The following is a 21,619-nucleotide window of genomic DNA, read 5'->3' on the forward strand; positions in this document are numbered from 1 at the left end:
CCGGTGTTACACTCCGCGGAGCCGCCGGGGCTCCAGGCCGGGAGGGGGCGGCCGCGGCGCGCCCAGCAGCTCTCCCTGCACAAGTAGCTCTTCTATGTCTTTATACGCACTTCCAAAAAAACTTCGCAGGTCACAGAAACAATTCAGAATTCAACTAAGAAAATACAGAGTGAACCATATGGCCTGGGTGGCTCGAGTCGGCTGCATTTTACTCCAGACAAAGAAGGGATTGAGAGTTGAAGGAAAGGAGAAAAAAACCAACTTTCCGGCTGATGAAGCTGTTGTCTGGAGGCAATGATCCCAAATCTGAAGGCTTTATTCCGGCTCCGACGGAGACGTGATATGTCATATGATTAGCATCTTTCATATTTACAAGAGTGGTATGGGCTGCCAGTCTTGAGAGAAAGGCGAGAGAAAGAAGGGGGCATATGCTGAAATGGATTTAGCATTTGAAAGAGAGAAAGGAGATCGGATAAATACACTTAAACGAGGATTTCGTTTTACTCCTGTTGAGTTCTAATGGATTGTTGATTGAGATTGTAGGGGCCTGGAACCGAGGTGTCAGCAGTAATTTAAAGAAGGCATTCAGCCTTCCAGCGCCTCTTTTCTCCATTTCCCCCTCTCACCCCTCCCACCCTCTCTCATTTACGCCTTCAAGCAGTACGGGGGCGGAGAAGGCTTTTAAAACAAAACACAAAACAAGGTCTTACGCTCGGGCGATAGCCGAGGGAGCCGGAGCGCGGATGGGTTTGGAGCAGGCGCCCGTACAGCCCGCCGCGGCCCGGGATCACGCGCCCTTCCTGTCGCACCTGAGCGTTTTCAGGTCTCGCCTAAGGTCCGGGGCCGCTGGGCGCGCGGCGAGGTCCTGGCGCCCTCTGGCGGGGTCCGCGGACAAGCCCCCTGCCCGGCCCGCCGGCCGCAGACACCGCGTTGGGCTGGGCGTCGCTTCGCAGTCCCTCCCGGGACCGGCTCTGGGGCCTTCCCCTGCGGCTCGGGTTTCGAACGCAGGTACGCGGCCACCTGTAACCTTCAGGCTCAAAAGCGTCGGTGGTGTGCGCCTCGGAGCCGAAATAAACTGACCTATAAGACACCTCCTCCAGTGGTTCTGATGGCTGCCAAGTTTGAGAACGAGCGGGCCTCGGTCCCAAGACTGTTGTTTTGAGGAGTTAGCTATTCAGCCGCTAGAAGCGACGCCAAGACTCAATAGTTTGGGGGCAAGACTTAGACTCCAGACTGTTAAAAGGACCTCATATGCACTTAGCGGGTATATACTATGTCAGTATAGATCTGTGATTCTCCTCACACCCAGAGCCACTTCCAGATTCATTCTCCAGAGGGCTTGTCGCTCCCCTGGTATTTTTTATTCTCTTCCGAATTGGTGCTTAACGCTCATTTTAGCTAGATGTCATGCGTGTAAAATGTTGGGGGAGGAGTCTAAGAGGCTCAAGGTGCCAGTCGCCTTAGGCCTCATCCCCTGGATCCAGACGCCCGAATTCCTGTTTCCGCTCTGCTTCATCTCTTTCTTGCTTAAATTTGCTTGTCCTTAACTTTGTCAGGCAAATTGTGCTTTCCCAAGTGTCAAAGGCAACCTAAGGACGTGTTATTTTAGCACTTTACCTGTGAATCTTTTAAGCTGTCCACATTTACCAACAGTAGAGACTAACTAATAATAAATATAATACTGCCACGGTAACAAAATGTCGTGCAGACTTTAAAATCATATTTTTGATGGATATTTAATTTTTTTCAAATTTGATATAATGCTGAGTATGACCCCAATATGTAGATGATTTATATCTCTGAATGATTGGAGGGAAATACAAACACATACATCCAGGAGAGAAAAATATTCATAGTACTTATCTTTTTGTTATTGGTAATTTAAATTTTCTTTTTTGTGTTTTCCAAGTAAATTTTGGAACATTTATAGTCAGAAATTGTTATTTTAAAAAAACAACAACAACAGTGGCCTTCTGGAAATGCCTCTGTCTTTTTTAGTCTTCATTAAAGATTGGGAGTAAATTTCAGATCAGAGATGTCTGAAGTGGGGTGAGTTATATCATAAACCTTGCTCACAGTTAAAATTAAGTCCCCAGGAGCTGGACCATTTGTGTTGACATGGGATACTATAACTTAAAAACAAATATTTAACTATAAGGAAAACGTTGTAAAGAAGAGAAACATTCAGTGCTAATTTTTAAATTTAATTTTTGTCAAATCACAATTCCTGGGGTTGGACAGAGAAAGGAAAGCTCCTCAGTGCTATTATTTTCTCTTTTCTGGGTAAATCACATCTAATTTTCCCGGAGATGTGAGATCACATCCCAGGGACTGAATGGATTTTTTTTTTTTTAATTTATTTATTTTTGGTTGTGTTGGGTCTTCGTTTCTGTGCGAGGGCTTTCTCTAGTTGCGGCAAGCGGGGCACACTCTTCATCGCGGTGCGCGGGCCTCTCACTATCGCGGCCTCTCTTGTTGCGGAGCACAGGCTCCAGACGCGCAGGCTCAGTAGTTGTGGCTCATGGGCTTAGTTGCTCCGCGGCATGTGGGATCTTCCCAAACCAGGGCTTGAACCTGTGTCCCCTGCATTGGCAGGCAGATTCTCAACCACTGCACCACCAGAGAAGCCCCGTTTAAAAAATTTTTTATTTATTTATTTATTTTATTTTTGTCTGCGTTGGGTCTTCATTGCTGCGTATTGGCTTTTCTCTAGTTGTGGTGAGAGGGGGCTACTCTTCGTTGCGGTGCGTGGGCTTCTCATTGCGGTGGCTTCTCTTGTTGAGGAACACGGGCTCTAGGCGTGTGGGCTTCAGTAGTTGTGGCACACGGGCTCAGTAGTTGTGGTGCACAGGCTTAGTTGCTCCGCGGCATGTGGGATCTTCCGGGACCAGGGCTCGAACCTGTGTCCCCTGCATCGACAGGTGGATTCTTAACCACTGCGCCACCAGGGAAGCCCGACTTGATGGATTTTTAAAGAAAGATTTTTTACCAGTGTCTCAAGGTAATATATTCCCTTATTTAATCATATTTGGTAACAGAAAATTATTTATGTCTAATCTTTCTTAAATGCGTTTCTTGACCACTCCTCAGTAGTGATTACAAACTTTCCTCCTATGTCATTCTGTGCTTGAAAATATAGCATCCGATGCTTCTCTTTTAAAAATAATCAGGATCCAGAAAATGTTTAGTTCTGAGTTTTGCTTTCCTATGCTTTTAGACTTTGGGCTTTCTCTGTTGACAGAAACCAACTTTACACTGAAGGAGGCTACTGTGGGTTTCTGTTTAACTCTGCATTTTTATAGCACCAATCACCACACTGAAACTATGTTGTATTATTGTCAGTGCATGAGACAGCAGGACTCAGAATAAGAGAAAGGAAAGGATTTACAAGAGGATAATGGCATTCTTCTAAGCAAATTCTTTTTTTCTCCAGGGTTTTTATTTTTGAGGATTTGAGAGTTCATTTTCTCTTGAAGGAAAAGAAAGAATAATCTCACAATGCAATATTGTACAGAAAAATCAATATATTTTCGTGGTAAATGTTTACTAAGAAATTCTGAAAACATAAAACAGGCTAGAGTTAAAAACTAAAACTTCATGTCAATATTAACCCAAATTTGAACTCCTGTTAATGCCTTAAATAGAACATAGCTTTTCCCTTCCTTTTTAAAAATTTCCCAGCTGTGGAGAATCTAATGTGCCACTAAAAATGAGAGGAAAGTACAGTTTTATTATTTTCATGAGTCTAGCGACCTCTACTCTTATACTACAAATTATTTGAGTTACACTGGATTTGAGACCAACACTGTTTCTCAGAAAATGAGTCATTGGAGGTTTAAGGACTCTTTTGGGGCTTTGTGCATTGTTCCTTAGGGTAAATTGCTGGCCACTCCCAAAGAATCACATGGTATTCTGGTTTTTTGCTCTGAATCTTCCTTTGGTCCTCAGTCTCATGAAATTGGCGTCAACAATGCTTACTTTTCCCCGAGCTGATGCTTGGAAACAATTCCTTTGTTCAGAATAAGCTAATTATGAAGTAGCTGTCTTATGAAAATAGCAGCCTTTTCCTTTCCTCTTATCCCAAAAGCTCAAAGTGTTTTTCTTTTCCGCACAAAATAGGGATGAAATAAAATATACCACACAGAATTTTAAAATAATAGATAAAAACATATGCATACAGTCCAATAAGAAGTCAGTAATACATTCCTTTGTTCCCAGCATTTGCCCAAGAAAGAATACCTTGATGGTGATTTCAGTCATAATTGCGGGCAACTGGAAATTCTAACTCAATATTTAAGAAAGAATAAATCTGTATCTATAGAACACAGAGTGAATTTAATCATTGTAGGGGAGCTAAGTCAGAATTTAGGTCAACAAGGCATTCATAGGAATGAGGACCATCACTTTTTTCACTTCCTCCTCTTAATTAATTAATATTGATTGGATGGTACATAGTTCATGGCTGTGCTAAGGCTGAGCAGATGAATATCAGCGCTCTTGACAAAACTGTCTTTTTTTTTTTTTTTTTTTGTCCGCACCGCCCGGCTTGCAGGATCTTAGTTCCCTGGCAGTTAAAGCACCGAGTCCTAACCACTGGACCACCAGGGAATTCCCAAAACTGTCTTCTACAGGAATGATTTCTTTTGCAGTTTTTCCTTCATTTAGTCTTTCCCTATATTTTTAGGTTGCAGTGAGTGGCCAAGGAGGCAGCGTTTTCTGGAGTGCTTTCTCATTGGCTTATCTGTGGCCGATACCTGATGAAAACTGAGGAAATAGGAACTATCTCTTGTGGAGGGGAAGCAGACCTACAGTGGGCCAGGCCCTGTACCAGGTAGGAATTTTCAATATATTATTTTGCTTAGTCTTCACACAAATCCCAAGGAGAGCATTGTTGGCATTACCATCTTCACAAATGAGGAAACTATTGCCCAAGGTCACATGTTGGCTAAAGGTCAGGATCCCGATCGCTGTCTAGGCCTGTCACACTGTTTACAAAGACTTGACAATTCCAGGCCTGTGCCCCTTCTTTGAGTAATATGTTGATCCTTCTGTAAAGGAAAAGATTCTCTGTGTTCCGCTCAGTGTAGACCATGGCTATTGTTATGATGTTATTTAAAGATCTATAAGCATAAATCTTGGTGTACATTTCTTGTGTTTATATCTCTTATGAAACCATGGAAACCAACAAATTTACTAATTAAATATAAGCACAACTATAAAGGCAATTCCATCCAAATCAATATTAGTTTGATGTGATAGATTTTATATTTTTTTTCCCCTAAGGACCTCACAACACAAATTTTATACAGCCTGCCACTGTGAAGTTTCAAGTTTGGGTGCCTTTAGTATCACATCAGTATTGTATGATGGTGCCCACCACTTTTCTCTTTTAGATGTATTGAGAAATCTTAGGACAGTGTCATTTGGCTGTCATTAAGTGTCTACAATTAATGTATACACAGAGGATTTTTTAGGGCAGGGGAAATACTCATATGATTGTTTTTTCTTTTACTATATATATATGTTTTTATTTTTGGCTGTGTTGGGTCATTGTTGCTGCGCACAGGCTTTCTCTAGTTGTGGCGAGCAGGGGCTACTCTTCGTTGTGGTGCACGGGCTTCTCATTGCGGTGGCTTCCCTTGTTGCGGAGCATGGGCCCTAGACGCGTGGACTTCAGTAGTTGCGGCACACGGGCTCAGTAGTTGTGGCTCACGGGTTTTAGAGCGCAGGCTCAGTAGTTGTGGCGCACGGGCTGAGTTGCTCCGCGGCATGTGGGATCTTCCCGGACCAGGGCTCGAACCCGTGTCCCCTGCATTGGCAGGCAGATTCTTAACCACTGCGCCACCATGGAAGTCCCTCTGTGTAATATTATAATGATGGCTATATGTCATTATACACTTGTCCAAACCCATAGAATTAGAATGTACAACACCAAGAGTGAACTCTAAGGTAAACTTTAGACTTTGGGTGATTATGATGTGTCAATGTAGGTTCATCCTTGGTAAAAAAGATGTACCATTCTGATGAGTGATGTTGATAATGGGGAGGCTGTGCGTGTGTGGGGACAGAAGGTATATGGGGAATCTCTGTACCTTCTTCTCAATTTTGCTGTAGACCTAAGTGCTCTAAAAAAATAAAGTCCTTTCAAAAAAAAAAAAAGATAAATTCAAAGGAATCTCCCAGAGTATAGAAAAAAAAGTCAAAGATTAAACAACAGTAAGGAAAAGATACTGATATTTATCAGTCCAGGAGTCCATCGTCTGACCAGTAGGAGTTTCAGAGAGGATAGAGAAAATAGAGAAGATGAAAGTATCTCTGAAGTGAAGAACTGGTGAACAGATTTAAAACAACAACAACAAAATTCATACAAGAGAATATGACTCAGCGTTAAAAGGAATGAACTGCTGAGACATGTAATTACATGGATATACCTGAAAACATGCTGAGTAAAAAGACTCGAAAGAGTAGATACTGTATGGTTCGATTTACATGATGTTTTAAGGCAGGTCAAACTGATCTGTGGTGACAGAGTGGATTAGTGGTTACCTTGGGTGAAGGGATTGATTGAATTAGTGGGATTTTTGCATGTTTGAAAAATCATTCTGGTGGGAAGAGTGACTGGAGGCAATGAGTTGAAGAGCTTATTAGGGCCGTATAACTTCTGGGCCTGTGGGACCTGTGAGATTAGTTATCATAAATGTGTTGTGGCACTAATCTGCACATTAGTATACTTTTCCCTAGAGCACCAGCAGCCCAGGTGTAAGAAAATGGAAGAGGATGTTTGGACTAATCCATGGAAGAACGTGTAGCAAAGAGGCAATGCACCAAGGCAACTGAGGATCATTCAAAATAATGGTGACAGGAAGAGATAAAAGCAGCTGATAGAATAGTAAGGAGTCAGGAGATGGGAGATCATGACGGGGCAGGAAAGTATGTGTAGGGGAAGTGAGGGAGAGGCTGTGGTCAGTGGCGTGCTGGAGTAATCTAGGGGCTGACAAATCCCAGGCAATTCTTTAAAAGTCTAGACAACATGGAATGAACTCTAAGGTGTGCTGTTTAGTGAAAAAGACCAGATCCAGAAAGATGTGTATAGTAGGCTATGAGGTAAAAGGGGAGACCATTTATATGTATGTACTTGCATGTTAGTAAACTATTTCTGGAAGGAAATATAAGAACCTTATAACATCAGTTGACTCTGGGGAGGAGAGCTAGGTAGCTGGGGGACACAGGAGGGAAGGAGACTTTTCGCTGTCTTCCCTTCTGCTCCTCTTGAATATTGACCCATGTGTATGTTATTACCTATTAAAAATATATAAATAAAATTTAAAAAACAAGGAAAAAGAAAATAGATGTGAGATAATGAATAAAAACAGAACACAAAGTGAGGTATTCATGCTTCACATATAAAAGTATGCTTCAAATATATATATGCTTAGGCACATATGTGACAGTACTAGATGGTAAGAGAAACAAGCCCTATTTGATTTGTTTATTTATTTATTCATTAGCCGCGTGGCATGTGTGATCTTAGTTCCCTGACGGGGATTGAACCTGTGCCCCCTGCGGTGGAAGCACAGGGTCTTAACCACTGGACCGCCAGGGAAGTCCCTGATTTGTTTTAGAATATAGACAAAAATGCTTAAAAAGAAGGCAATCAAAAAAACAAAAAGAAAAAGAATAAAAAAGCAGATCACTGGACACTCTAGATTATATTATCTAATGGCTAAACACTTAGCACCTACTATGCTGGTGATGATCCCAAATTATTAATGCAAAATACGATTCTGAAGAGCCATTGGCACTAAAGTTATTCATGTAGCTTCTTCACGATATATTGTCTATTTTGTCCTTGGTCCTTTATATTCAGTCAGCTTGCTTAGAGTATGCCAGCACATAAAAGCAAGTCTCGGACTTCCCTGGTAGCACAGTGGTTAAGAATCCGCCTGCCAATACAGGGGACACGGGTTCAAACCCTTGTTTGGGAAGATCCCACATGCCGCGGAGCAACTAGGCCCGTGAGCCACAACTACTGAGCCTGCGTGTCTGGAGCCTGTGCTCCGCAACAGGAGAGGCCGCGATAGTGAGAGGCCCGCGCACCGCGATGAAGAGTGGCCCCCGCTTGCCACAACTAGAGAAAGCCCTCGCACAGAAACGAAGACCCAACACAGCCAAAAATAAATAAATTAATTAATTAATTAATTAATTAATTAAAAAAAAAAAGAATTCCACCGAGTTTCTCCATCAGGGAGAGCTTTAGCTTGCCCCATGTAGGGGTAGAGTGATATGTAACTAGTTCACTTATACTCCACGCCTGGATTGAGAAATAAAACAAGCTGCACATGTCTTCCAGACTGAACCAGACTGCTCTCCATTTACATAGGACCAGCCATAGAGTAGATGCTCAATGAATGCACTGACTTCAGTGAAACCAAAGAATCCATTCCAAGAAGCCACAAATCCATCATCATTCAGCCAATAAAATCAATGTACTGGAAGTTTTTGTTTTAAAAGAAGCAATAGGTACCTTAAAACTTTCACTTAGGAAGTCTTCTTTACTAATTTTTTAACCTGAAAGTTGATTGCTTCCTGATTTTTCACACACACACACACCTTCATTTACTGTATTATCAAGATCAGATTTGCCCAATTAGAAAGTAGAATAGTAAGGAATATCTACAATTAAGAGACTAACAAGAAGAGTTTTAAAAAACAATCAACCTAACTAGTGTTTCAGGATGAAAGGAACTCAGGGGCTTGCAGAGATATTTGGATTGTATTTTTCCTTTACTTTTTTTTTTTTTTTTTTAAAGATTGATTGATTGATTGATTGATTACTATGTTGGGTCTTCGTTTCTGTGCTAGGGCTTCCTGTAGTTGCGGCAAGCGGGGGCTACTCTTCATCGCGGTGCGCGGGCCTCTCACTATTGTGGCCTCTCTTTGTTGCGGAGCACAGGCTCCAGACACGCAGGCTCAGTAGTTGTGGCTCACGGGCCTAGTTGCTCCGCGGCATGTGGGATCCTCCCAGGCCAGGGCGCGAACCCGTGTCCCCTGCATTAGCAGGCAGACTCTCAACCACTGCGCCACCAAGGAAGCCCCTTTCCTTTACTTTATAATCAAGTCATGCTAATATAAAACAAAAACACAACTTGAACTAAACATACATTTCACTCATGACTAATTACAAAGCAGGCATTTCAAATCAGTGTTGAGCTAATGCTTTTAGAACAATTATTTAATTTTCAGCATCCAATATCTGTCGAGTAAATCACCAATTTCCATTTCATTCTTATTTAATATAAAAAAAAATCAAATTAGTATAAAGCTATTTCACAGCTGTCTTTAAATTAAACCATAATGAAGAGCATGCAGCATTTGGGGCTTGCTTTGGCATCTCCAAATCAAACATTCTTTTTGTTCAAATATTAAAGAACAATACCAATAGTTATGTTTTATTTTGAAGTTTAAAGCCGGGCTTCATAATCTCAGATTTTAACTTGTGATTTTTCACAAGTAACTCAAATATTGAAATGTATGTTTCTAAGGACAGGGGTTGGCTGCAGAGTGGAGCAGAGTATGAAACATAATTATTAGTTTTTAACTGACTTTTGATAATAAGAACAGAATCACCAGCTCAGCTATTACTACATTTTTGTTAATAATCAGTTTTTCTTGCATTAAATCTAAACAGATCTTCTAGTAGCAAATGTAGACCTTCAAGACCTTCAAAGAAAAATCAACAATCTCATTTTCTAGCAAAATTTATTTACCGGGAAGGTATAGATTTTTCAAACAAATAAATTGTTAATAAAGTTTTGCATAATAAATTAACCAAGTTAAATTATCAGAAAATGAGTCTGTTTGGTTCGGTCAAAGATGATTTTTGGTTTTAGTGTCTTTCACTGCTTGATAAAGTGAAGTGACTTACCACGCAGGCAGTGCAGTGTAGCAGAAAAGACTCCGCTGGATTAGTCTGGGTTCCAGCCCTGCCTGTATCCTGCCTTGTATGGTAGATTAGATGGATCACTTCAATTTCTCTGACTGTTGGCTTCATCATTTATAAAATGGGGAAAAGGGCTTCCCTGGTGGCGCAGTGGTTGAGAGTCTGCCTGCCAATGCAGGGGACACAGGTTCGAGCCCTGGTCTGGGAGGATCCCACAGGCCGCGGAGCAACTGGGCCCGTGAGGCACAATTACTGAGCCTGCGCGTCTGGAGCCTGTGCTCCGCAACAGGAGAGGCCGCGGTAGTGGGGGGCCCGCGCACCGCGATGAAGAGTGGCCCCCGCTTGCCACAACTGGAGAAAGCCCTCGCGCGGAAACGAAGACCCAGCGCAGCCATAAATAAATAAATAAATAAATAAATAAATAAATAAATAAATAAATAAATAAAAAATAAAATGGGGAAAATACCTGTTCTCCTCCCTAGGGATCATTGTGATGTTTGTGAAAGAATCTTGGAAGAAACCTCACACACACACCCGGTGTAAAGCAAAGGCAATTGGTGAGTGGATTAAAGGCTAGAAATTTCATTGTTTCATTATGTGATGCCGAAACTAATAGACCTTTTTTATAAATAAAAATTTAGAGAACATTCTTATTTAATTCTATCACTTACTGAGCACAAGATGGGAAACATTGTTTTAATATTATTTCTATCTGGGGACTTCCCTGGCGGTCCAGTGGTTGGGACTCTGTGCTTTCACTGCAGGGGGCACGGGTTCGATCCCTGGTTGGGGAATTGGATCCTGCATGCCAAGCAGCGTGGCCAAAAATATATATATATTATTGCTATCTGTAGATATACTATGGCTCTAGCTGTAAAACTGGCCTGCTACTTTGAGTATATTGTAAAATCATGAGAAATTTTAATATTTGTTGTTTATTGAATGGGATACTCCTTAAAGTTCAATTTGTGTCTTTCTAACCTTGGTATTTGAGATGAAAAAGATAAAGCAGGCATTAGTCTGGATTTTGGAGATTTTTCTTTATCAATAATTTTTATGGCCCTTTTCTTCTTGAAAATAGAAATTAAGGCCCTATTAATATTCAGGGTTCAGACAGTGTGTTTTCACTCAGAATAGATCATGAACCAAAAACAACTCTACAGTGGTCAACACCACCCAATCAGAAGAATGTTTTGATTTATTAAATTAATCTTTGAGAAAGTCAATAGATTCCCCAGCTCCTCTTACTGAGTGAGTTTTTGAAGGAAATAAGGAAGTGAGAGCTAAGTGTCCCTCACCCCATTTCTGTTGTAACAGCGTTGGGGAGAAGGAATGAGTGAAGCCTGATTGTGCTCTGATGGGCAGGAGCTAGGGCAAGAACACTGTGTAGGCTCTGCATGTTCACCAGACCTGCTGCACCAGATGGTACACCCTGGGATGGTGCTCTGTGAGCCAATCCAGATAGTCTCTCTCCAGGATAGGAAAGATGAGAACCAGAGAAAAAGACACCAACACCATATCCACTGTAAGTCATGTCCACCCAGAGGGAAAGAAAGCCCAAACTGCGAATCTCCACCCTGGGCTGAGGGAAGCAAAAGAAGATAGACTGAGCCATTTCCATCTCTTCCCTTTTTTCTCACACCACTATTACTTCTTTTTATTTTCTGAAGTGCCTTGTGTAAAGGACTGCTTAATATGGTAAATTATGCAGGTGGGCTAGAAAAAAGAGAAAAGGTTGGCCCAGAATCAATTCTGCAACACCAATGTTTTCTGTTCATTAGGTTTTAGAACTCTGTTAACTTTAATATACTATAAATTATATAGATATATGCAACCCCATGTTCACTGAAGCATTACTTAAAATAGCCAAGATATGGAAACAACCTAAGTGTCCATCAGTGGATGAGTGCATAAAGAAGTTGTGGTATACAGTCAGCCCTCTAATCCACAAGTTCTGCATCCACAAATTCAACCAAACACAGATCAAAAATATTTGAAAAAAAATTCTAGAAAGTTCCAAAAAGCAAAACTTGAATTTGCCTCACTCCTGCAACTATTTACATACATAGCATTTACATTGTACTAGGTATTATAAGTGATCTAGAGATGATCTAAAGTATATGGGAGGCAAATCATAACTACAGTGAGGCATCTCCTCACACCGGTCAGAATGGCCATCATCAAAAAATCTACAAACAATAAATGCTGGAGAGGGTGTGGAGAAAAGGAAACCCTTCTACACTGTAGGTGGGAAATTGGTATAACCACTATGGAGAGCAGTATGGAGGTTCCTTAAAAAACTAAAAATAGAGTTACCATATGATCCTACAATGCCACTCCTGGGCACATACCCAGAGAAAACCGTAATTCAAAAAGATACATGCACCTCAGTGTTCATAGCAGCACTGTTTACAAAAGCCAGGACATGGAAGCAACCTAAATGCCCATCGACAGATGAATGGATAAAGAAGATGTGGTACATATATACAATGGAGTATTACTCAGCCATAAAAAAGAATTAAGTAATGACATTTGCAGCAATGTGGATGGACCTAGAGATTGTCATACTGAGTGAAGTAAGTCAGAAAAGGACAAATATCATATCACTTATATGTGAAATCGAAAAAAATGGTACAAATGAACTTATTTACAAAACAGAAATAGAGTCACTACAGTCTTATGGTTACCAGGGGGAAAAGGGCAGAGGGATAAATTGGGAGATTGGGATTGACATATACACGTTACTATATATAAAATAGATAACTAATAAGGACCTACTGTATAGCACAGGGAACTCTACTCAATACTCCATAATGACATGGGAAAAGAATCTTAAAAAGAGCAGATGTATGTATATGTATAACTGATTCACTTTGCTGTACAGCAGAAGGTAACACAACATTGAAATCAACTGTACTCCAATAAAAATTTTAAAAAAGAATTAAACGCAAATCTCTGGCAGAGGCAAGGTTATTGCATTATAGTGTTGAATAAAATTTTTATTTAAAAAATAAAGTATATGGTAGGATGTACATAGGTTATATGCAATACTACACAATTTTATATAAGAGACTTGAACATCCATGGATTTTGTTATCCAATGGGAATTTTGGAACCAGTCTCCCTCGGATACCAAAGGATGATGGAATATTATTCAGCCATTAAAAAAAAGGAAATCTTGCCATTTATGACAGCATCAATGAACCTTGAGGACATTATGCTAACTGAAATAAGTCAGACAGAGAAAGACAAATACCATATTGTCTCTCTTATATGTGGAATCTAAAAAACAAAAACAACAAAACAAAAAATCTCATAGAACAGAAAACAGATCAGTGTTGAGATGGGGGGCTGGGGTGGGAGAAATGGGAGAAGGGGGTCAAAAGGTAAAAAGAAAAAAAAAACGGCATGTCAACTTATCAAAAAAATAGTATTGCCATTAAGGAAAAAAATATATATATATACTATAAATTAGAGAAAAAATTAAGTATGTAATTATAAGATATAGCTACCCCTTAGCAAAAGTAGAATACCATATACCATGCTATCAATCTCTTAACCACCTACTATACCTATTAACATTTATACCTATTATTATGTTCTATTTAAGAATATTGCTAAATGAATCAGAAGTTCTTTTAAAGATTTTGATGTGTTCCTGTTTAAAAGGTTTCAGTAGTCTCTGTCACATTAAAATAACTATGAAGACACATAAGATAAGTATTTGGCACTCATAGCTGACCTAATCTCAGGAGTTGGGAGGAAGAGTCATGAGCTGTAAGGATGACAGCACTGGACTGGGAACACGCCTGGTGGACTGCCTGTATAATGCCATTAGAAACGGGCAGGCATGCCTACCTAAAAATAAAAAGATTCTCGGCTCTCTTTATTAACTGTTGCCTGGATCAAAAATACAAGAGGGACACCAACCAGGAAATGGGGCAGCCATACTTCTAAGTGCAGCTGCCTCTTTCGGAGACAGCTGGGATGCTGGGCCCACTCTACATCAGGATATTTGGCAATGGCTGGAGACATTTTTAGTTGTCACAGCGTGTGGGGAAGGTGGAACTGGCATCTAAGGGGCAGGGGCCAGAGATGCTGCCAAACATCCTATGAGGCACAGGACGGCCCCCCACAGCAAAGAATTATCTACCCCCGCATGTCAAGAGCGCCGAAGTTGAGAGATCCTGATCTACACCATCAAGACCTCTTCCTACATCGTTGCAGAAATCAAAATTTCTTGAAAACTGACAAAATGAGAGACTGGATGTGGAAACTAATGGTAGCATGAGCACAGGCGGGGAAGACTGTATCAAAGTCTTTGAGTAGTATTAGATGAAAACCAGTAGGAATTAGACTACGAGCTGTGCAAAATCAGCCTGCCATCTAGGTGTAGATCTGAGATGGAAAGTCAGCTGTCATCCAAATGAACAGGAAGTGAGGCCAAGGGCAATTCCCATGGTGTTTAGATAGCTCTCATAAGTATATGTAACAAAAATATATCCTCAGATATACCAAGCCTCAAAAGTTATGGCATTTATACACTCTTCTTGGAAAAAAAAATTACTTGAGACCTAGCTCCAGATGGCCAAGAATGGATTGACTCAAGAAATGAAAAATAGGGGAAGTTTGGGTAGCAAAACTCCAGAATAAAGTTTAAATATGTGTTGTCAGATTGTACAGCTCAGAGGTAAAGCGTGGCTCTGTAATACTTCCTTTAACTATTCCTTACTCAATGTAAGGAACTGTTGAGAATCACATCTCCCTCCCTCCCTCCCTCCCTCCCTCCCTCCCTCCCTCTCTCCCTCCCTCCCTCCCTCTCTCCCTCCCTCCCTCCCTTCCTCCCTTCCTTCCTTTGTATAGTTCATTTACAATGTTGTGTTAGTTTCAGGAGGACAGCAAAGTGATTCAGCTATACATACATGAATATCTATTTTTTTCAGGTTCTTTTTCCTTATAGGTTATTACAAAACATTGAGTATAGTTCCCTGTGCTATACAGTAGGTCCTTGTTGGTTATCTATTTTATATATAGTAGTGTGTATATGTTAATCCCAAACTCCTAATTTGTCCCTCCTCCCCCTTTTCCCCTTTGGTAACCATAAGTTTGTTTTCTGTGTCTGTGGGTCTATTTCTGTTTTGTACATAAGTTCATTTGTATCATTTTTTTAATATAGATTCCACATATAAGCGATATAATATTTGTCTTTCTTTGTCTGGTTTACTTCACTTAGTATGATAATCTCTAGGTCCATCCGTGTTGCTACAAATGACATTATTTCATTCTCTTTTATGGCTGAGTAAAACCCATTATATAAATATACCACATCTTCTTTATCCATTCCTCTGGCAATGACATTTAGGTTGTTCCCACATCTTGGCTATTGTAAATAGTGATACTATGAACATTGGGGTGCACATACCTCTTTCAGTTATGGCTTTCTCTGAATATATGTCCAGGAGTGGGATTGCAGGATCATATGGTAACTCTATTAGTTTTTTCAGGAACCTCTAGAGTGTTCTCCATAGTGGTGTACCAATTTACATTCCCACCAACAGTGTAGGAGGGTTCCTTTTTCTCCACACCCTCTCCAGCAATTATTATCTGTAGATTTTTTTTTTAATTAATTTATTTATTTATTTTTGGCTGTGCTGGGTCTTCGTTTCTGTACAAGGGCTTTCTCCAGTTGCAGCGAGCGGGGCCCACTCTTCATCGCGGTGCGCGGGCCTCTCACTATCGCGGCCTCTCCTGTTGTGGAGCACAGGCTCCAGACGCGCAGGCTCAGCAATCGTGGCTCATGGGCCCAGTTGCTCCGCGGCATGTGGGATCCTCCCAGACCAGGGCTCAAACCCGTGTCTCCTGCATTGGCAGGCAGACTGTCAACCACTGCGCCACCAGGGAAGCCCTGTAGATTTTTTGATGATGGCCATTCTGACCGGTGTGACGTGATACTTCATGGTAGTTTTGAGTTGCACTTCTCTAATAATTAGCAATGTTGAACATTTTTTCATGTGCCTGTGGGCCATCTGTATGTCTTCTTTGGAAAAATGTGTATCTAGATCCTCTGCCCATTTTTTGATTGGGTTGTTTGTATTTTTGATATTGAGCAGTATTCTCTTTTTGGTATATTTTGGAGATTAATCTCTTGTCGGTCACATCATTTGCAAATATTTTTTCCCATTCTGTATGCTGTCTTTCCATTTTATGGTTTCCTTTGCTGTGCAAAAGCTCTTAAGTTTATTAGGTCCCATTTGTTTATTTTTGTTTTTATTCCCATTACTCTAGGTGACACATCCAAAAAGACATTGCTGTGGTTTATGTCAAAGAATGTTCTGCCTATGTTTTCCTCTAAGAGTTTTATAGTATCTGGTCTTACATTTAGGACTTTAATCCATTTTGAGTTTATTTTATGTGGGGTGTTAGAGAATGTTCTAATTTCATTCTTTTACATGTAGCTGTCCAGTTTTCCCAGCACAACCTATTGAAGAGACTGTCTTTTCTGCACTGTATACTCTTGCCACCTTTGTCATAGATTAATTGACCATAGGTGTATGGATTTATTTCTGGGCTTTCTATCCTATTCCATTAATCTGTATTTCTGTTTTTGTGCAAGTACTATATTGTTTTGATGACTATGGCTTTGTAGTATAGTCTGAAGTCAGGGAGCCTGATTCCTCCAGCTCTGTTTTTGTTTCTCAAGATTGCTTTGACTATTCGGGGTCTTTTGTGTTTCCATACAAATTTAAAAATTATTTTTTCTAGTTCTGTGAAAAATGCCATTGGTAATTTGATAGGGATTGCCTTGAATCTGTAGATTGCACTGGATAGTATAGTCATTTTCACAATATTGATTCTTCCAATCCAAGAACACGGTACATCTTTCCATCTGTTTGTGTCATCTTCAATTTCTTTTATCAGCTTCCTATAGTTTTCAGAGTGCAGGTCTTTTGCCTCCTTAGGTAGGTTTATTCCTAGGTATTTTATTCGTTTTGATGTGATGGTAAATGGGATTGTTTCCTTAATTTCTCTTTTCTGATCTTTCATTGTTAGTGTATAGAAATGCAACAGATTTCTGTGTATTAATTTTGTATCCTGAGACTTACTGAATTAATGGATGAGCTCTAGTAGTTTTCTGGTAGCGTCTTTAGGATTTTCTATATGTATTATCATGTCATCTGCAAACAGTGACAGTTTTACTACTTCTTTTCCAATTTGGATTCCTTTTATTTCTTTTCCTTCTCTGATTGCCATGGCTAGGACTTCCAGAACTATGTTGAATAAAAGTCACAAGTGTGGACATCCTTGTCTTGTTCCTGGTCTTAGAGGAAATGGTTTCAGCTTTTCACCACTGAGTATGACGTTAGTTGTGGGTTTGTCATATATGGCCTTTATTATGTTGAGGTAGGTTCCCTGTATGTCCACTTTCTGGAGAGTTTTTATCATAAATGGATGTTGAATTTTATCAAAAGCTTTTTCTGTGTCTATTGAGATGATCTTATAGTTTTTATTCTTCAATTTGTTAATGTGGTGCATCACACTGATTGATTTGCAGATATTGAAAAGTCCTTGCTCTGTACTTCCACTGCAGGGGGCACAGGTTCGATCCCCGGTCAGGGAACTATAAGATCCCACAAGCTGTGCAGCATGGCCAAGAAAATAAATAAATAAAATAAATAAATAAATTTTAAAAGTCCTTGCATCCCTGGGATAAATCCCACTCAGCATGGTGCATGATTCTTTTAATGTATTGTTGAATTCGGTTTGCTAGTATTTTGTTGAGGATTTTTGCGTCTATGTTCATCAGTGATATTGGCCTGTAATTTTCTTTTTTGTGATATCTTTGTCTGATTTGGTATCAGGGTGATGCTGGCCTCATAGAATGAGTTCAAAAGTGTTCCTTCCTCTGCCATTTTTTGGAATAGTTTCAGAAGGATAGGTGTTAACTCTTCTCTAAATGTTTGGTAGAATTCGTTTGTGAAGCCGTCTGGTCCTGGATTTTCGTTTGTTGGGAGTTTTTAAATCACAAATTCAATTTCAGTACTTGTAATTAGTCTGTTCATATTTTCTATTTCTTCCTGGTTAAGTCTTGGGAGACTGTACCTTTCTAAGAATCTGTCCATTTCTTTTCTTTTTTTAAAAAATTATTACTAGGTTACTTTACACTCTTTTCTTACTAAGATTTTTTTTCTTTTTTTTTTGGCCATGTTGTGTCTTTGTAGCTGTGCAGGGGCTTTCTCTAGTTGCGGCGAGTGGGGACTGCTCTTTGTTCTGGTGTGCGGGCTTCTCACTGCAGTGTCCTCTCCTGCTGTGGAGCATGGGCTCTAGGCCTGCGAGCTTCAGTAGTTGTGGCCCGCGGGCTCCAGAGCGCAGGCTCAGTAGTTGTGGCGCGTAGGCTTAGTTGCTCCATGACATGTGGGATCCTCCCGGACTGGGGCTCGAACCCGTGTCCCCTGGATTGGCAGGCAGATTCTTAACCACTGTGCCACCAGGGAAGCCCCTGTCCATTTCTTCTACCTAGAAGAATCTGTAGAGCTTAGTAAAAAAGAAGTGAAACGTCTCATTGCTGAAGCAAAGGAAAAATTACAAGAAGAAGGTGGCAGTGATGAAGAGGAGACAGGCGATCCTTCAGAAGATGGCATGCAGGGTGCCTGTACCCAGGCCCGACCTCGGGAGCCCCTGGAGGACGGTGACCCAGAGGATGACAGGATGCTGGATGATGATGAGCTGGCCGAGTATGAATTAGATAAATATAATGAAGAAGGTGACCCAGATACTGAAACTCTTGGTGAATCTCTTTTGGGTCTTACAGTCTATGGGAGTAATGATCAAGATCCTTATGTTACTCTGAAAGATACGGAGCAGTATCTTGATTAAGCCCAATGACATTCTCATAGTTTGTGGCAGAGCTGAACAGGACCAATGCAATTTAGAGGTACCTGTTTATAATCAAGAAGAAGATTCTCTTTATGTCCACCAGGATATCCTGTTGTCTGCATACCCTTTGAGTGTGGAATGGCTGAATTTTGATCCTAGCCCAGATGATTCAACTGGAAATTACATTGCTGTGGGAAACATGACCCCCGTTATTGAAGTGTGGGATTTTGATATAGTGGAACTCTTTAGAGCCAGTCTTTACACTTAGAAGTAAGCTATCAAAAAAGAAGAAAAAGAAAGGAAAGATGAATTCCTCAGCAGATGGGCATACCGATGCTGTCCTTGACCTTTCTTGGAATAAGCTGATCAGAAATGTGCTGGCCAGTGCATCAGCTGATAACACTGTTATTCTGTGGGATACGTCCTTGGGGAAACCAGCAGCCAGCCTTGCCATACATACAGACAAGATCCAGACTCTCTAGTTTCATCCATTTGAAACATAGACTCTGATTTCTGGATCATATGGTAAGTCAGTGGCTTTGTATGACTGCTGAAGTCCAGAGGAAAGCCATCAAATGTGGCGATTCAGTGGGCAGATTGAGAGTGACTTGGAATCACTTTTCACCTTGTCATTTTTTGGCCAGTACAGATGACGGTTTTGTATATAATTTGGATGCACGTTCAGATAAGCCAATTTTTACACTTAACGCGCACAATGATGAAATTTCTCGTCTTGATCTAAGCAGTCAAATCAAGGGCTGTCTTGTGACTGCATCAGCAGACAGGTATGTGAAGATCTGTGTGAAGAATCTGTCCATTTTATTGGAATATAGTTTTTCGTAGTAGACTCTCATGATCCTTGGTATTTCTGTAGTGCCGGTTGTGACTTCTTTTTCATTTCTGATTCGGGCCCTCTCCCTTTTTTTCTTGATGAGTTTGGCTAAAGGTTTATCAATTTTGTTTATCTTTTCAAAGAATCAGCTTTTAGTTTCATTGATCTTTTCTATGGTGTTCTTCATCTCTATTTCATTTATTTCTGCTCTGATCTTTATGATTTCTTTCCTTTAACTAACTTTGGGTTTTGTTTGTTCTTCTTTCTCTAGTTGCTTTAGGTGTAAGATTAGGTTGTTTATTTGAGATTTTTCTTGTTTCCTGAGGTAAGCTTGTATTGCTATATACTTCCCTCTTAGAACTGCTTTTAGAACTGCTGCATCCCATAGGTTTTGGATCACTGTGTTTTCGTTTTCATTTATCTCTAGATATTTTTTGAGTTCTTCTTTGATTTCTTCAATGATCCATGGGTTGTGTAGTAGCATATTGTTTAGCCTCCATGTGTTTGTTTTTTGCAGTTTTTTTCTTGTAGTTGGTTTCTAATCTCATAGTGTTGTGGTCGGAAAAGATGCTTCTTGATATGATTTCAGTTTTCTTAAATGTACTGAGGCTTGCTTTGTGGCCCAGCATGTGATCTATCCTGGAGAATGTTCCATCTGCACTTTAAAAGAATGTATATTCTGCTGCTTTTGGATGGAATGCTCTATAAATATCAATTAAGTCCATCTGGTCTAATGTGTCATTTAAGGCCTGTGTTTTCTTAATGATTTTCTGTCTGGATGATCTGTCCATTGATGAAAATGGGTTGTTAAAGTTCCCCACTATTATTGTATAAGTGTCAATTTCTCCTTTTATGTCTGTTAACATTTGCCTTATATATTGAGGTGCTCCTATGTTGAGTGCATGTTATTTGCAATTGTTATATCTTCTTGGATTGATCTCTTGACATTATGTAGTGTCCTTCTTTGTCTCTTGTAACAGTCTTTATTTTAAAGTCTATTTTGTCTGATATGAATATTGCTACTCCAGGTGTCTTTTGATTTCTATTTGCATGGAATTCCTTTTTTTTCATCCCCTCACTTTCAGTCTGTATGTGTGTCTCTAGATCTGAAGTGCATCTCCTGTAGACAGCATATATACAGGTCTTGTTTTTGTATCCATTCAGCCAGTCTGTGTCTTTTGGTTGGAGCATTTAATCCATTTATATTTGAGGTAATTATTGATATGTATATTCTTATTGCCATTTTGTTAATTGTTTTGGATTTGTTTTTGTAGGTCTTTTTTATTCCTTTCCTCTTTTTTTTCTCTTATACTCTGATTTGATGACTATCTTTAGTTTGTGTTTGGATTCCTTTTTCTTTTGTATGTGGTGGTATATCTATTATAGATTTTTGGTTTGTGGTCACCATGAGGTTTTGATATAGCAGTCTGTATATATATATGATTGTTTTAAGTTGCCGGTCTCTCTCTTTTTTTTAACATTTATTTATTTATTTGGCTGCACCAAGTCTTAGTTGCGGCACACAGCATCTTTGTTGCGGCATGCAGGATCTTTAGTTGCGGCATGTGGGATCTTTAGTTGCAGTATGCGGGCTCTTAGTTGCAGCATGTGGGATATAGTTCCCTGACCAGGGATTGAACCTGGGCCCCCCTGCGTTGGGAGCATGGAGTCTTAACCACTGGGCCACCAGGGAAGTCCGAAATTGCTGGTCTCTTAATTTCGAATATCCCACATTTGCACTCTTCTCCTCTCATGATTACTGGTTTAGATGTTATATTTGTATGTGAATGATTTTCTACCTTTACTATATGTTTGCCTTTACTGGTGAGCTTTCCCAATTTGTAGTTTTTGTGTTTCTAGTTGTGGCCTTTTCTGCCTAGAGAAGTTCTTTTAGCATTTGTTATAAAGCTGGTTTGGTGGTGCTGAATTCTTTTAGCTTCTGCTTATCTGTAAAGCTTTTGATTTCTCCATCA

The 21,619-nt window shown here is 40.2% G+C and overlaps 1 pseudogene; it reads left to right on the plus strand.

Moving 5' to 3' along the window:
• Positions 1-743: 743 nt before the first annotated feature.
• On the plus strand, positions 744-19,308 carry LOC103017890 (periodic tryptophan protein 1 homolog; annotated as a pseudogene).
• The last annotated feature ends 2,311 nt before the right edge of the window (positions 19,309-21,619 follow it).

Source organism: Balaenoptera acutorostrata, chromosome 5 (assembly GCF_949987535.1).
Source record: "Balaenoptera acutorostrata chromosome 5, mBalAcu1.1, whole genome shotgun sequence".
In the NCBI taxonomy this organism is placed as follows: domain Eukaryota; kingdom Metazoa; phylum Chordata; class Mammalia; order Artiodactyla; family Balaenopteridae; genus Balaenoptera; species Balaenoptera acutorostrata.